Source organism: Papaver somniferum, chromosome 10, assembly GCF_003573695.1.
Source record: "Papaver somniferum cultivar HN1 chromosome 10, ASM357369v1, whole genome shotgun sequence".
Classification (NCBI taxonomy): Eukaryota; Viridiplantae; Streptophyta; class Magnoliopsida; order Ranunculales; family Papaveraceae; genus Papaver; species Papaver somniferum.
Window position 1 is genome coordinate 87,018,508 of NC_039367.1, and position 18,574 is coordinate 87,037,081.

Genomic DNA, 18,574 nt, shown 5'->3' on the forward strand with positions numbered 1-18,574 from the left:
AGTAGTAGATACAGTTTCTGTGATTCTCTACTCTTACAGCTGGGAGGTGGTTTACAAACATCTTTGCAGATTTGTGTTGCTACAATGCAAAATAATGTTGAGTCACAGATCATTCCCAAGCGACTTACCTGTAAGTTTTTGTTTCTTACTCTTAGTGCCAGCAAGCTGGGTGATGAGTCTTTACGGCAGGAGATTAGATTGGTTTTTCATGGCCTCGTTCTAAGGTTGTTGAGCAGCTTATGGGGCCAGCTAATCTCATGCAACACCTTAAGTGGCAGTTACATATGGTGCCGATTCAGAGCTACCCTTCAACAACAGATACAGGAAAAGGTCGAGAAAATATTACAAGCAACCTTATTGATAACTTCCAAGACATTGAAGACTGCATCTACAAAGAATTTTTCTGAAATAACTGTAGGATGGGTATGACAGTTCATTTCTGCAATGGAATGATTTTAACTGTGTTGCTGTCGGTAGGGTACTTAAGGTGGAAATTTAGATTCTTTTCACCCGGTTGGTGGCGGGTAACAAATGTTTTACTCTCAGTTGGGGACCTTGCCGAAACCTGGAATTCTAGGAGCTATTTGTTTTACCAAGCTAAAGTCCCTAGTCTGATTACACTTACTCTTATGAGGAGCAATCTATCATCGGCAAGTTTAATGAGTATAAGAAAGAGGACTACTGCCATAATTGATATTTTGTCTTTATGTCATGCTCAACATGCAGCTTTGTGCTTCTGTCAACTATTGGGCCGGTGTCTCCACCAATTAAGGGTTACCTCCTATTGGAGTTTTCTTGGGGATAGTTCCATTCAGACAACTGGTCATTCAAAGCTTCTCTATGTTCATGTTGCTGGTATGATTGCAGTGGGAAATTAGTGTGCTTCTTATGGACGTCTAGAGTGCAAGTACTGTAACTCGGATCCATATGGACTTCACATCAGTTGTCATCATTGGGTCTCACTTGCAGATTCTTGAGAAGTGGAAGTATAAACGAAGAAATGTCAACAAGCTCAAGCAACTTGCATCTGCATGTGATGATCATCTCAATAGTGTACTCTTGTGCAATCAAAAACAGCGTGAGACCAATTTTCTCATCCTTGAGGACAGGGATGTCTTTAAAGGGAGTGGATTGTCATGTGACTTCTGATATGGATGCCCTTAGTTTGGTTGGTTAGTGTTGAGAGTCTCAGGTGCCCTTAATAATTGAGTGTCTGCCTATATAATGGGAAATTGTGCCTAGTGGATTATGGACATGTGTCCGGCTAGTATTGATTTCTTCCTTAGAGTTCTCTTTCCATCTCTAGTTGCATTTAAGTTGTAAGAAGAACTCTATTTTGGGGTAAGTTATGAATTACTGAAGTTGTATTTGGCTGCTTCGGCAGAGTTACTTAGATTCCGTTACAATTCCGTTCATCTCTGATTACTAATTGTACTAGAACAGTACATATAAGTCTGGAACTTCTTAAGAAAGATGAATCTTTAGCAGTTTTCGGGTAAGATTTCATGGGAATATTCTCAGAAACCTTAAACACACACGAATTCTTCAACTTCAAGAAAGAAACTGGCTCCGAGATCAAAACCTGGCCAGGAGCGGACTACTATAAGTCTGGAACTTCTTAAGAACGATGAATCTTTAGCAGTTTCCGGGTAAGATTCCATGGAAAATTTCTCAGAAACCTTAAAAGACACACAAATTCGTCAACTTCGAGAAAGAAACTGGCTCCGATATCGATACCTGGCCAGCAGCGGACTACTATAAGTCTGGAACTTCTTAAGAACGATGAATCTTTAGCAGTTTCCAGGTAAGATTCCATGGGAATATTTTCAGACACCTTAGAAGACACACAAATTCGTCAAATTCGAGAAAGAAACTGGCCCCGAAATAGAAACCTGGCCAGGAGCGGACTACTATAAGTCCGAAACTTCTTAAGAAGGATGAATCTTTAACAGTTTCCGGGTAAGATTCCATGGGAGTATTCTCAGAAACCTTAGAACATACACGAATTCGTCAACTTCGAGAAAGAAACTGGTTCCGAGATCGAAACCTGGCCTGGAGCGGACCACTATAAGTCTGGAACTTCGTAAAAACGGTGAATCTTTAGAAGTTTCCGGGTAAGATTCCATGGGAATATTCTCAGAAACTTTAAACACACATGAATTCGTCAACTTCGAGAAAGAAACTGGCTCCGAGATCGAAACCTGGCCAGGAACGGACGACTATAAGTCTGGAACTTCATAAGAACGATGAATCTTTAGTAGTTTTCAGGTAAAATTCCATGGGAATATTCTCGGAAACCTTAAACACACACGAATTCGTCAACTTCGAGAAAGAAACTGGCTCCGAGATCCAAACCTGGCCAGGAGCAGACTATTATAAGTCTGGAACTTCTTAAGAACGATGAATCTTTAGCAGTTTCCGGATACGATTCCATGGGAATATTCTAATAAACCTTAAACACACACGAATTCGTCAACTTCGTGAAAGAAACTGGCTCCGAGATCGAAACCTGGCCAGGAGCGGACTACTATAAGTCTGGAACTTCTTAAGAACGACGGATCTTTAGCAGTTTCCCGGTAAGATTTTATGGGAATATTCTCAGAAACCTTAGAAGACACACAAATTCATCAACTTCGAGAAAGAAACTGACTCCGAGATCGAAACTTGGCCAGGAGCGGACTACTATAAGTCTGGAACTTCTTAAGATCAAGTGCTATGGAGTTAGTGTTCTCATTCAATATGAATGATTATCACTGGATTTGTTCAAATTAGGTTCTACTATGGTGTGAGAACACCCACTCATTCATCAAGAATCACTCATACACTCATTGGGGCCAATGAGTGGGCGAAAGGGGAGACTAAGCGGCTAAAAATCAGCCGTTTGGATAAAAAACACATTGAGTGGCTGAAAATATGCCTCGCAAACCTATTTTTACAGTTTTATTAATTTAAAACTCTTAGATGTGAGACCCATAATTAGGGTTTTATTATTAAAAAAAGAAAAAGTACGAGAGAAGGCAAATGTTAAGCCGCTTGGAGAGAATTTTTCTCTCCAAACGGATAAAGATCAGCCGTTTAGTGTCTTTTTTTAGGCTCCCACGGTCAAAAAACACTCTTTCACTCAGGCTCCCACTCAATTTGGCAGTGAATGAGTGTTAAAAACTCTCATCCCATAGCCCTTGCTCTAAAAACGATGAATCATTAGGAGTTTCTGGGTAAGATTCCATGGAAATATTCTCAGAATCCTTAAACACACACGAATTCGTCAACTTCGAGAAAGAAACTGGCTCCGAGATCGAAACCTGACCAGGAGCGGACTACTATAAGTCTGGAACTTTGTAAGAACGATGAATCTTTAGCAGTTTCCGGGTAAGATTTCATTGGAATATTCTATGAAACCTTAAACACATACGAATTCGTTAACTTCGAGAAAAAAACTGGCTCCGAGAACGAAACCTGTCCAAGAGCGGACCACTATAAGTCTGGAATTTCGTAAGAACGATGAATCTTTAGGAGTTTCTGGGTAAGATTCCATGGAAATATTCTCAGAAACCTTAGAAGACACACGAATTCGTCAACTTCAAGAAATAAACTGGCTCCGAGATCGAAACTTGGCCAAGAGCGGACCACTATAAGGCTGGAACTTCGTAAGAACGATGAATCTTTAGCAGTTTTCGGTTAAGATTCCATGGGAATATTCTCAGAAACCTTAAACACACACGAATTCGTCAGCTTCGAGAAAGAAACTGGCTCCGAGATCGAAACCTAGCCAGGAGCGAACCACTATATGTCTGGAACTTCGTAAGAACGATGAATCTTTAGCAGTTTCCGGGTAAGATTTCATGGGAATATTCTATGAAACCTTAAACACATACGAATTCGTTAACTTCGAGAAAGAAAATGGCTCCGAGAACGAAACCTGTCCAAGAGCGGACCACTATAAGTCTGGAATTTCGTAAGAACGATGAATCTTTAGGAGTTTCCGGGTAAGATTCCATGGAAATATTCTCAGAAACCTTAGAAGGCACTCGAATTCGTCAACTTCAAGAAATAAACTGGCTCCGAGATCGAAACTTGGCCAAGAGCGGACCACTATAAGTCTGGAACTTCGTAATAACGATGAATCTTTAGCAGTTTTCGGTTAAGATTCCATGGGAATATTCTCAGAAACCTTTAACACACACGAATTTGGCAACTTCGAGAAAGAAACTGGCTTCGTGATCGAAACCTGGCCAGGAGCAGACTACTATAAGTCTGGATCTTCTTAAGACTGATGAATCTTTAGCAGTTTCCGGATAAGATTCCATGGGAATATTCTAAGAAACCTTAAACACATACGAATTCGTTAACTTCGAGAAAGAAAATGGCTCCGAGAACGAAACCTGTCCAAGAGCGGACCACTATAAGTCTGGAATTTCGTAAGAACGATGAATCTTTAGGAGTTTCCGGGTAAGATTCCATGGAAATATTCTCAGAAACCTTAGAAGGCACTCGAATTCGTCAACTTCAAGAAATAAACTGGCTCCGAGATCGAAACTTGGCCAAGAGCGGACCACTATAAGTCTGGAACTTCGTAAGAACGATGAATCTTTAGCAGTTTTCGGTTAAGATTCCATGGGAATATTCTCAGAAACCTTTAACACACACGAATTTGGCAACTTCGAGAAAGAAACTGGCTTCGTGATCGAAACCTGGCCAGGAGCAGACTACTATAAGTCTGGATCTTCTTAAGACTGATGAATCTTTAGCAGTTTCCGGATAAGATTCCATGGAAATATTCTCAGAAACCTTAGAAGGCACTCGAATTCGTCAACTTCAAGAAATAAACTGGCTCCGAGATCGAAACTTGGCCAAGAGCGGACCACTATAAGTCTGGAACTTCGTAAGAACGATGAATCTTTAGCAGTTTTCGGTTAAGATTCCATGGGAATATTCTCAGAAACCTTTAACACACACGAATTTGGCAACTTCGAGAAAGAAACTGGCTCCGAGATCGAAACCTGGCTAGAAGGGGACCACTATAAGTCTGGAACTTCTTAAGAACGATGAATCTTTAACAGTTTCCGGATAAGATTGCATGGGAATATTCTCACAAACCTTAAACACACACGAATTCGTCAGCTTCGAGAAAGAAACTGGCTCCGAGATCGAAACCTGACCAGGAGCGGAATACTATAAGTCTGGAACTTTGTAAGAACGATGAATCTTTAACTGTTTCTGGGTAAGATTCCATGCGAGTATTCTCAGAAACCTTAGAACACACACGAATTCATCAACTTCGAGAAAGAAACTGGCTCCGAGATCGAAACCTGGCCAGGAGCGGACCACTATAAGTCTGGAACTTCTTAAGAACGATGAATCTTTAGCAGTTTCCGGATAAGATTCCATGCGAGTATTCTCAAAAACCTTAGAACACACACGAATTCATCAACTTCGAGAAAGAAACTGGCTCCGAGATCGAAACCTGGCCAGGAGCGGACTACTCTAAATCTGGGAATTCTTAAGAACGATTAATCTTTAGCAGTTTCGGGGTAAGATTACATGGGAATATTCTAAGAAACCTTAGAAAACACATGAATTCGTCAACCTCGAGAAATAAACTGTTTCCGAGATTGAAACTGGCTAGGAGCGGACTACTATAAGTCTGGAACTTCATAAGAACGATGAATCTTTAGAAGTTTCCGGTAAGATTCCATGGGAATATTCTCATACACCTTAGAAGACACACAAATTCGTCAACTTCGAGAAAGAAACTGACTCCGAGAGTGAAACCTGGCCAGGAGCGGACAACTATAAGTCCGGAACTTCTTAAGAACGATGAATCTTTAGCATTTTCCGGATAAGATTCCATGGGAATATTCTCAGAAACCTTAGAACACACTCGAATTCGTCAACTTCGAGAAAGAAACTGACTGCGAGATTAAAACCTGTCCAGGAGATGACCACTATAAGTCTGGAGCTTCTTAAGAACGATGAATCTTTAGAAGCTTCCAGGTAAGATTTCACAGGAATATTCTCAGAAACCTTACACACACACGAATTCGTCAACTTCGAAAAAGAAACTGGCTCCGAGATCGAAACCTGACCAGGAGCGGACTACTATAAGTCTGGAACTTCTTAAAAACGATGAATCTTTAACAGTTTCTGGGTAAGATTCCATGGGAGTGTTCTCATAAACCTTAGAACACATACGAATTAATCAACTTCGAGAAAGAAACTGGCTCCGAGATCCAAACGTGGCTAGAAGGGGACCACTATAAGTCTGGAACTTCTTAAGCACGATGAATCTTTAACAGTTTCCGGATAAGATTCCATGGGAATATTCTCACAAACCTTAAACACACACGAATTCGTCAGCTTCGAGAAAGAAACTGGCTCCGAGATCGAAACCTAGCCAGGAGCGAACCACTATATGTCTGGAATTTCGTAAGAACGATGAATCTTTAGCAGTTTCCGGGTAAGATTTCATGGGAATATTCTATGAAACCTTAAACACATACGAATTCGTTAACTTCGAGAAAGAAACTGGCTCTGAAAACGAAACCTGTCCAAGAGCGGACCACTAAAAGTCTGGAGTTTCGTAAGAACGATGAATCTTTAGGAGTTTCCGGGTAAGATTCCATGGAAATATTCTCAGAAACCTTAGAAGGCACTCGAATTCGTCAACTTCAAGAAATAAACTGGCTCCGAGATCGAAACTTGGCCAAGAGCGGACCACTATAAGTCTGGAACTTCGTAAGAACGATGAATCTTTAGCAGTTTTCGGTTAAGATTCCATGGGAATATTCTCAGAAACCTTTAACACACACGAATTTGGCAACTTCGAGAAAGAAACTGGCTTCGTGATCGAAACCTGGCCAGGAGCAGACTACTATAAGTCTGGATCTTCTTAAGACTGATGAATCTTTAGCAGTTTCCGGATAAGATTCCATGGGAATATTCTAAGAAACCTTAAACACATACGAATTCGTCAACTTCGTGAAAGAAATTGGCTCCGAGATCGAAACCTAACCAGGAGCGAACCACTATATGTCTGGAACTTCGTAAGAACGATGAATCTTTAGCATTTTCCGGGTAAGATTCCATAGGAATATTCTCAGAAACCTTAGAAGACACACGAATTCGTCAACTTCGAGAAAGAAACTGGCTCCGAGATCGATACCTGACCAGGGGCGGACCACAAAAAATTTGGAACTTCATAAGAATGATGAATCTTTTGCAGTTTTCGGGTAAGATTCTATGGGAATATTCTCAGAAATCTTAAACACACACGTATTCGTCAACTTCGATAAAGAAACTGGCTCCCAGTTCGAAATCTGGCCAGGAGAGGACCACTGTAATTCTAAAACTTCGTAAGAACGACGAATCATTAGCAATTTCCGGGTAAGATTCCATGGGAATATTCTCAGAAACCTTAGAAGATACAAAAATTCGTCAACTTCGAGAAAGAAACTAGCTCCGAAATTGAAACTTGGCCAGGATCAGACTACTATAAGTCTGGAACTTCTTAAGAACGGTGAATCTTTAGCAGTTTCCGGGTAAGATTCCATGAGAATATTCTCAGAATCCTGAAACACACACGAATTCGTCATCTTCGACAAAGAAACTGACTCCGAGATCGAAACCTGGCCAGGAGCGGACCACTATAAGTCTGAAACTTCTTAAGCACGATGAATCTTTAACAGTTTCCGGGTAAGATTCCATGGGAATATTCTCACAAACCTTAAACACACACGAATTCGTCAGCTTCGAAAAAGAAACTGGCTCCGAGATCGAAACCTGACCAGGAGCGAACCACTATATGTCTGGAACTTCTTAAAAACGATGAATCTTTAACATTTTCTAGGTAAGATTCCATGGGAGTGTTCTCAGAAACCTTAGAACACATACGAATTAATCAACTTCGAGAAAGAAACTGGCTCCGAGATCGAAACCTGGCCAGGAGCGGACCACTATAAGTCTGGAACTTCTTAAGAACGATGAATCTTTAACAGTTTCCGGATAAGATTGCATGGGAATATTCTCACAAACCTTAAACACACACGAATTCGTCAGCTTCGAGAAAGAAACTGGCTCCGAGATCGAAACCTGACCAGGAGCGGAATACTATAAGTCTGGAACTTTGTAAGAACGATGAATCTTTAACTGTTTCTGGGTAAGATTCCATGCGAGTATTCTCAGAAACCTTAGAACACACACGAATTCATCAACTTCGAGAAAGAAACTGGCTCCGAGATCGAAACCTGGCCAGGAGCGGACTACTCTAAATCTGGGAATTCTTAAGAACGATTAATCTTTAGCAGTTTCGGGGTAAGATTACATGGGAATATTCTAAGAAACCTTAGAAAACACATGAATTCGTCAACCTCGAGAAAGAAACTGTTTCCGAGATTGAAACTGGCTAGGAGCGGACTACTATAAGTCTGGAACTTCATAAGATTGATGAATCTTTAGCAGTTTCCGGTAAGATTCCATGGGAATATTCTCATACACCTTAGAAGACACACAAATTCGTCAACTTCGAGAAAGAAACTGACTCCGAGAGTGAAACCTGGCCAGGAGCGGACAACTATAAGTCCGGAACTTCTTAAGAATGATGAATCTTTAGCAGTTTCCGGATAAGATTCCATGGGAATATTCTCAGAAACCTTAGAACACACTCGAATTCGTCAACTTCGAGAAAGAAACTGACTGCGAGATTAAAACCTGTCCAGGAGATGACCACTATAAGTCTGGAGCTTCTTAAGAACGATGAATCTTTAGAAGCTTCCAGGTAAGATTTCACAGGAATATTCTCAGAAACCTTAAACACACACGAATTCGTCAACTTCGAGAAAGAAACTGGCTCCGAGATCGAAACCTGACCAGGAGCGGACTACTATAAGTCTGGAGCTTCTTAAAAACGATGAATCTTTAACAGTTTCTGGGTAAGATTCCATGGGAGTGTTTTCATAAACCTTAGAACACATACGAATTAATCAACTTCGAGAAAGAAACTGGCTCCGAGATCGAAACGTGGCTAGAAGGGGACCACTATAAGTCTGGAACTTCTTAAGCACGATGAATCTTTAACAGTTTCCGGATAAGATTCCATGGGAATATTCTCACAAACCTTAAACACACAAGAATTCGTCAGCTTCGAGAAAGAAACTGGCTCCGAGATCGAAACCTAGCCAGGAGCGAACCACTATATGTCTGGAATTTCGTAAGAACGATGAATCTTTAGCAGTTTCCGGGTAAGATTTCATGGGAATATTCTATGAAACCTTAAACACATACGAATTCGTTAACTTCGAGAAAGAAACTGGCTCCGAAAACGAAACCTGTCCAAGAGCGGACCACTAAAAGTCTGGAGTTTCGTAAGAACGATGAATCTTTAGGAGTTTCCGGGTAAGATTCCATGGAAATATTCTCAGAAACCTTAGAAGGCACACGAATTCGTCAACTTCAAGAAATAAACTGGCTCCGAGATCGAAACTTGGCCAAGAGCGGATCACTATAAGTCTGGAACTTCGTAAGAACGATGAATATTTAACAGTTTTCGGTTAAGATTCCATGGGAATATTCTCAGAAACCTTAAACACACACGAATTCAGCAACTTCGAGAAAGAAATTGGCTTCGTGATCGAAACCTGGCCAGGAGAAGACTACTATAAGTCTGGATCTTCTTAAGAACGGTGAATCTTTAGCAGTTTCCGGCTTAAATTCCATGGGAATATTCTCAGACGCCTGAAACACACACGAATTCGTCAACTTCGACAAAGAAACTGACTCTGAGATCTAAACCTAGCCAGGAGCGGACCACCATAAGTCTGGAACTTCTTAAGCACGATGAATCTTTAAAATTTTCCGGGTAAGATTCCATGGGAATATTCTCACAAACCTTAAACACACACGAATTCGTCAGCTTCGAGAAAGAAACTGGCTCCGAGATCGAAACCTAGCCAGGAGCGAACCACTATATGTCTGGAACTTCGTAAGAACGATGAATCTTTAACATTTCCCGGGTAAGATTCCATAGGAATATTCTCAGAAACCTTAGAAGACACACGAATTCGTAAATTTCGAGAAAGAATCTGGCTCCAAGATCGAAACCTGGTTAGAAGAGGACCACTATAAGTCTGGAACTTTGTAAGAATGATGAATAATTAGCAATTTCCGGGTAAGATTCCATGGGAATATTCTTAGAAACCTTAAAAGATACAAAAATTCGTTAACTTCGACAAAGAAACTAGCTCCGAAATTGAAACTTGGCCAGGATCAGACTACTATAAGTCTGGAACTTCTTAAGAACGGTGAATCCTTAGCAGTTTCCGGGTAAGATTCCATGGGAATATTCTCAGAAGCCAGAAACACACACGAATTCGTCAACGTCGAGAAAAAAACTGGCTCCGAGATCGAAACCTGTCCAGGAACGGACCACTATAAGTCTGGAACTTCGTAAGAACGATGAATTTTTAGCAGTTTCCGGGTAAGATTCCATGGGAATATTCTCTGAAACCTTAAACACACACGAATTCGTCAACTTCGAGAAAGAAACAGGCTCCAAGATCGAAACCTGGCTAGGAGAGGACCACTATAAGTCTGGAACTTTGTAAGAATGATGAATAATTAGCAATTTCCGGGTAAGATTCCATGGGAATATTCTTAGAAACCTTAGAAGATACAAAAATTCGTTAACTTCGAGAAAGAAACTAGCTCCGAAATTGAAACTTGGCCAGGATCAGACTACTATAAGTCTGGAACTTCTTAAGAACGGTGAATCCTTAGCAGTTTCCGGGTAAGATTCCATGGGAATACTCTCAGAAGCCAGAAACACACACGAATTCATCAACGTCGAGAAAAAACTGGCTCCGAGATCGAACCTGTCCAGGAACGGACCACTATAAGTCTGGAACTCGTAAGAACGATGAATTTTTAGCAGTTTCCGGGTAAGATTCCATGGGAATATTCTCTGAAACCTTAAACACACACGAATTCGTCAACTTCGAGAAAGAAACTGGTTCCGAGAAAGAAACCTGGCAAGGAGCGGACCATTATAAGTCTGGGATTTCGTAAGAATGATGAATCTTTAGCAGTTTTCGGGTAAGATTCCATGGGAATATTCTCAGAAACCTTAAACACACACAAATTCGTCAACTTCGAGAAAGAGAAACTGGCTCTGAGATCGAAACCTGGCAGGAACGGACTAATAAGTCTGGAACTTCTTAAGAACGATGAATCCTTAACAGTTTCCAGGTAAGATTCCATGGGAGTAATCTCAGAAACCTTAGAACACACTCGAATTCATCAACTTCGAGAAAAGAAACTGACTCCGAGATTGAAACCTGGCCAGGAGCAGACCACTATAAGTCTAGAACTTCTCAAGAATGATGAATCTTCAGAAGTTTCCGGGTAAGATTGTATAGGAATATTCTCAGAAACCTTAAACACACACGAATTCGTCAATTTCGAGAAAGAAACTGGCTCCGAGATCGAAACCTGGCCAGGAGGGGACCACTATAAGTCTGGAACTTTGTAAGAACGATGAATCTTTAACTGTTTCTGGGTAAGATTGCATGCGAGTATTCTCAGAAACCTTAGAACACACACGAATTCATCAACTTCGAGAAAGAAACTGGCTCCGAGATCGAAACCTGGCCAGGAGCGGACCACTATAAGTCTGGAACTTCTTAAGAACGATGAATCTTTAACAGTTTCCGGATAAGATTGCATGGGAATATTCTCACAAACCTTAAACACACACGAATTCGTCAGCTTCGAGAAAGAAACTGGCTCCGAGATCGAAACCTGACCAGGAGCGGATACTATAAGTCTGGAACTTTGTAAGAACGATGAATCTTTAACTGTTCTGGGTAAGATTCCATGCGAGTATTCTCAGAAACCTTAGAACACACACGAATTCATCAACTTCGAGAAGAAACTGGCTCCGAGATCGAAACCTGGCCAGGAGCGGACTACTCTAAATCTGGGAATTCTTAAGAACGATTAATCTTTAGCAGTTTCGGGGTAAGATTACATGGGATATTCTAAGAAACCTTAGAAAACACATGAATTCGTCAACCTCGAGAAAGAAACTGTTTCCGAGATTGAAACTGGCTAGGAGCGGACTACTATAAGTCTGGAACTTCATAAGATTGATGAATCTTTAGCAGTTTCCGGTAAGATTCCATGGGAATATTCTCATACACCTTAGAAGACACACAAATTCGTCAACTTCGAGAAAGAAACTGACTCCGAGAGTGAAACCTGGCCAGGAGCGGACAACTATAAGTCCGGAACTTCTTAAGAATGATGAATCTTTAGCAGTTTCCGGATAAGATTCCATGGGAATATTCTCAGAAACCTTAGAACACACTCGAATTCGTCAACTTCGAGAAAGAAACTGACTGCGAGATTAAAACCTGTCCAGGAGATGACCACTATAAGTCTGGAGCTTCTTAAGAACGATGAATCTTTAGAAGCTTCCAGGTAAGATTTCACAGGAATATTCTCAGAAACCTTAAACACACACGAATTCGTCAACTTCGAGAAAGAAACTGGCTCCGAGATCGAAACCTGACCAGGAGCGGGACTACTATAAGTCTGGAGCTTCTTAAAAACGATGAATCTTTAACAGTTTCTGGGTAAGATTCCATGGGAGTGTTTTCATAAACCTTAGAACACATACGAATTAATCAACTTCGAGAAAGAAACTGGCTCCGAGATCGAAACGTGGCTAGAAGGGGACCACTATAAGTCTGGAACTTCTTAAGCACGATGAATCTTTAACAGTTTCCGGATAAGATTCCATGGGAATATTCTCACAAACCTTAAACACACAAGAATTCGTCAGCTTCGAGAAAGAAACTGGCTCCGAGATCGAAACCTAGCCAGGAGCGAACCACTATATGTCTGGAATTTCGTAAGAACGATGAATCTTTAGCAGTTTCCGGGTAAGATTTCATGGGAATATTCTATGAAACCTTAAACACATACGAATTCGTTAACTTCGAGAAAGAAACTGGCTCCGAAAACGAAACCTGTCCAAGAGCGGACCACTAAAGTCTGGAGTTGGAGTTTCGTAAGAACGATGAATCTTTAGGAGTTTCCGGGGGTAAGATTCCATGGAAATATTCTCAGAAACCTTAGAAGGCACACGAATTCGTCAACTTCAAGAAATAAAACTGGCTCCGAGATCGAAACTTGGCCAAGAGCGGATCACTATAAGTCTGGAACTTCGTAAGAACGATGAATATTTAACAGTTTTCGGTTAAGATTCCATGGGAATATTCTCAGAAACCTTAAAACACACGAATTCAGCAACTTCGAGAAGAAATTGGCTTCGTGATCGAAACCTGGCCAGGAGGAGAAGACTACTAAGTCTGGATCTTCTTAAGAACGGTTAATCTTTAGCAGTTTCCGGCTTAAATTCCATGGGAATATTCTCAGACGCCTGAAAACACACGAATTCGTCAACTTCGACAAAGAAACTGACTCTGAGATCTAAACCTAGCCAGGAGCGGACCACATAAGTCTGGAACTTCTTAAGCACGATGAATCTTTAAAATTTTCCGGGTAAGATTCCATGGGAATATTCTCACAACCTTAAACACACACGAATTCGTCAGCTTCGAGAAAGAAAACTGGCTCCGAGATCGAAACCTAGCCAGGAGCGAACCACTATATGTCTGGAACTTCGTAAGAACGATGAATCTTTAACATTTCCCGGGTAAGATTCCTAGGAATATTCTCAGAAACCTTAGAAGACACACGAATTCGTAAATTTCGAGAAAGAATCTGGCTCCAAGATCGAAACCTGGTTAGAAGAGGACCACTATAAGTCTGGAACTTTGTAAGAATGATGAATAATTAGCAATTTCCGGGTAAGATTCCATGGGAATATTCTTAGAAACCTTAAAAGATACAAAAATTCGTTAACTTCGACAAAGAAACTAGCTCCGAAATTGAAACTTGGCCAGGATCAGACTACTATAAGTCTGGAACTTCTTAAGAACGGTGAATCCTTAGCAGTTTCCGGGTAAGATTCCATGGGAATATTCTCAGAAGCCAGAAACACACACGAATTCGTCAACGTCGAGAAAAAACTGGCTCCGAGATCGAAACCTGTCCAGGAACGGACCACTATAAGTCTGGAACTTCGTAAGAACGATGAATTTTTAGCAGTTTCCGGGTAAGATTCCATGGGAATATTCTCTGAAACCTTAAACACACACGAATTCGTCAACTTCGAGAAAGAAACAGGCTCCAAGATCGAAACCTGGCTAGGAGAGGACCACTAAGTCTGGAACTTTGTAAGAATGATGAATAATTAGCAATTTCCGGGTAAGATTCCATGGGAATATTCTTAGAAACCTTAGAAGATACAAAAATTCGTTAACTTCGAGAAAGAAACTAGCTCCGAAATTGAAACTTGGCCAGGATCAGACTACTATAAGTCTGGAACTTCTTAAGAACGGTGAATCCTTAGCAGTTTCCGGGTAAGATTCCATGGGAATACTCTCAGAAGCCAGAAACACACACGAATTCATCAACGTCGAGAAAAAACTGGCTCCGAGATCGAACCTGTCCAGGAACGGACCACTATAAGTCTGGAACTTCGTAAGAACGATGAATTTTTAGCAGTTTCCGGGTAAGATTCCATGGGAATATTCTCTGAAACCTTAAACACACACGAATTCGTCAACTTCGAGAAAGAAACTGGTTCCGAGAAAGAAACCTGGCAAGGAGCGGACCATTATAAGTCTGGGATTTCGTAAGAATGATGAATCTTTAGCAGTTTTCGGGTAAGATTCCATGGGAATATTCTCAGAAACCTTAAACACACACAAATTCGTCAACTTCGAGAAAGAAACTGGCTCTGAGATCGAAACCTGGCCAGGAACGGACTACTATAAGTCTGGAACTTCTTAAGAACGATGAATCCTTAACAGTTTCCAGGTAAGATTCCATGGGAGTAATCTCAGAAACCTTAGAACACACTCGAATTCATCAACTTCGAGAAAGAAACTGACTCCGAGATTGAAACCTGGCCAGGAGCAGACCACTATAAGTCTAGAACTTCTCAAGAATGATGAATCTTCAGAAGTTTCCGGGTAAGATTGTATAGGAATATTCTCAGAAACCTTAAACACACACGAATTCGTCAATTTCGAGAAAGAAACTGGCTCCGAGATCGAAACCTGGCCAGGAGGGGACCACTATAAGTCTGGAACTTCTTTAGCACGATGAATCTTTAGCAGTTTTCGGGTAAGATTCCATGGGAATATTCTCAGAAACCTTAGAACACACTCGAATTCGTCAACTTCGAGAAAGAAACTGGCTCCGAGAACGAAACCTGGCCAGGAAAGGACCACTATATTTCTGGAACTTCTTAAGAATGATGAATCTTTAGCAGTTTTCGAGTAAGATTTCATGGGAATATTCTCAGAAACTTTAGAACACACTCGAATTCGTCAACTTCGAGAAAGAAACTGACTCCGAGATTGAAACCTAGCCAGGAGCGGACCACTATAAGTCTGGAACTTCTTAAGAACGATGAATCTTTAGAAGCTTCCGGGTAAGATTTCATAGGAATATTATCAGAAACCTTAAACACACACGAATTCTTCAACTTCGAAAAAGAAACTGGCTCCGAGATCGAAACCTGTCCAGGAGCGGACTACTATAAGTCTGGAACTTCTTAAAAACGATGAATCTTTAACAGTTTCTGGGTAAGTTTCCATGGGAGTGTTCTCAGAAACCTTAGAACACATACGAATTAATCAACTTCGAGAAAGAAACTGGCTCCGAGATCGAAACCTGTCCAGGAGGGGACCTCTATAAGTCTGGAACTTCTTAAGCACGATGAATCTTTAACAGTTTCCGGGTAAGATTCCATGGGAATATTCTCACAAACCTTAAACACACACGAATTCGTCAGCTTCGAGAAAGAAACTGGCTCCGAGATTGAAACCTAGCCAGGAGAGGACCACTATAATTCTGGAACTTCGTAAGAACGATGAATCTTTAGCATTTTCCGGGTAAGATTCCATAAGAATATTCTCAGAAACCTTAGAAGACACACGAATTCGTCAACTTCGAGAAAGAAACTGGCTCCGAGATCGAAACCTGACCAGGGGCGGACCACAATAATTCAGGAACTTCATAAGAACGATGAATCTTTAGCAGTTTTCGGGTAAGATTCTATGAAAATATTCTCAGAAATCTTAAACCCACGCGAATTCGTTAATTTCGAGAAAGAAACTGGCTCCCAGTTCAAAACCTGGCCAGGAGAGGACCACTATAATTCTGTAACTTCGTAAGAGCGACGAATCATTATCAATTTCCGGGTAAGATTCCATGGGAATATTCTCAGAAACCTTAGAAGATACAAAAATTCGTCAACTTCGAGAAAGAAACTAGCTCCGAAATTGAAACTTGGCCAGGATCAAACTACTATAAGTCTAGAACTTCTTAAGAACGGTGAATCTTTAGCAGTTTCCGGGTAAGATTCCATGGGAATATTCTCAGAAGCCTGAAACATACACGAATTCGTCAACTTCGACAAAGAAACTGACTCCAAATCGAAACCTGGCTAGAAGCGGACCACTATAAGTCTGGAACTTCTTAAGAACGATGAATATTTAGCAGTTTCTGGGTAAGATTCCATGGGAATATTCTCACAAACCTTAAACACACACGAATTCGTCAGCTTCGAGAAAGAAACTGGCTCCGAGATCGAAACCTAGCCAGGAGCGAACCACTATATGTCTGGAACTTCGTAAGAACGATGAATCTTTAGCATTTCCCGGGTAAGATTCCATAGGAATATTCTCAGAAACCTTAGAAGACACACGAATTCGTCAACTTCGAGAAAAAAATTGGTTCCGAGAACGAAACCTGGACAGGAACGGACCACTATAAGTCTGGAACTTCTTAAAAACGATGAATCTTTAACAGTTTTCGGGTAAGATTCTCAGAAACCTTAAACACACACGAATTCTTCAACTTCGAGAAAGAAACTGGCTCCGAGATCGAAACCTGTCCAAGAGAGGACCACTATTAGTCTGGAACTTTGTAATAATGATGAACCATTAGCAATTTCCGGGTAAGATTCCATGGGAATATTCTCAGAATCCTTAGAAGATACAAAAATTCGTCAACTTCGAGAAAGATACTAACTCCGAAATTGAAACTTGGCCCGGATCAGACTACTATAAGTCCGGAACTTCTTAAGAACGGTGAATCCTTAGATGTTTCCGGGTAAGATTCCATGGGAATATTCTCAGAAGCCTGAAACACACACGAATTCGTCAACTTAAAGAAAGAAACTGGCTCCGAGATCGAAACCTGGCCAGGAACGGACCACTATATGTCTGGAACTTCGTAAGAACGATGAATCTTTAGCAGTTTCCGGGTAAGATTCCATGGGAATATTCTCTGAAACCTTAGAACACACTCGAATTCGTCAACTTCGAGAAAGAAACTGGTTCCGAGAACGAAACCTGGCCAGTAGCGGACCACTATATGTATGGAACTTCGTAAGAATGATGAATCTTTAGCAATTTCCGAGTAAGATTTCATGGGAATATTCTCTGAAACCTTAAACACACACGAATTCGTCAACTTCGAGAAATAAACTAGTTCCGAGAACGAAACCTGGCCAGGAGCGGACCACAATAAGTCTGGAATTTCGTAAGAATGATGAATCTTTAGCAGTTTTCGGGTAAGATTCCATGGGAATATTCTCAGAAACCTTAAACACACACAAATTCATCAACTTCGAGAGAGAAACTGGCTCTGAGATCGAAACCTGGCCAGGAACGGACTACTATAAGTCTGGAACTTCTTAAGAACGATGAATCCTTAACAGTTTCCGGGTAAGATTCCATGGGAGTAATCTCAGAAACCTTAGAACACATACAAATTAATCAACTTCGAGAAAGAAACTGGCTCCAAGATCGAAACCTGGCCAGGAGGGGACCACTATAAGTCTGGAACTTCTTAAGCACGATGAATCTTTAATAGTTTCCGGGTAAGATTCCAAGGGAATATTCTTAGAAACCTTAAACACACACGAATTCGTCAGCTTCGAGAAATAAACTGGCTCCGAGATCGAAACCTAGCCAGGAGCGAACCACTATATGTCTGGAACTTCGTAAGAACGATGAATCTTTAGAAGTTTCCGGGTAAGATTCCATGGGAATATTTTCTGAAACCTTAAACACACACGAATTCGTCAACTTCGAGAAATAAACTAGTTCCGAGAACGAAACCTGGCCAGGAGCGGACTACTATAAGTCTGGAACTTCTTAAAAACGATGAATCTTTAATAGTTCTGGGTATGATTCCGTGGGAGTATTCTCAGAAACCTTAGAACACATACGAATTCGTCAGCTTCGAGAAAGAAACTGGCTCCGAGATCGAAACCTAGCCAGGAGCGAACCACTATATGTCTGGAACTTCGTAAGAACGATGAATCTTTAGCATTTCCCGGGTAAGATTCCATAGAAATATTCTCAGAAACCTTAGAAGACACACGAATTCATCAACTTCGAGAAAGAAACTGGCTCCGAGATTGAAACTTGAACAG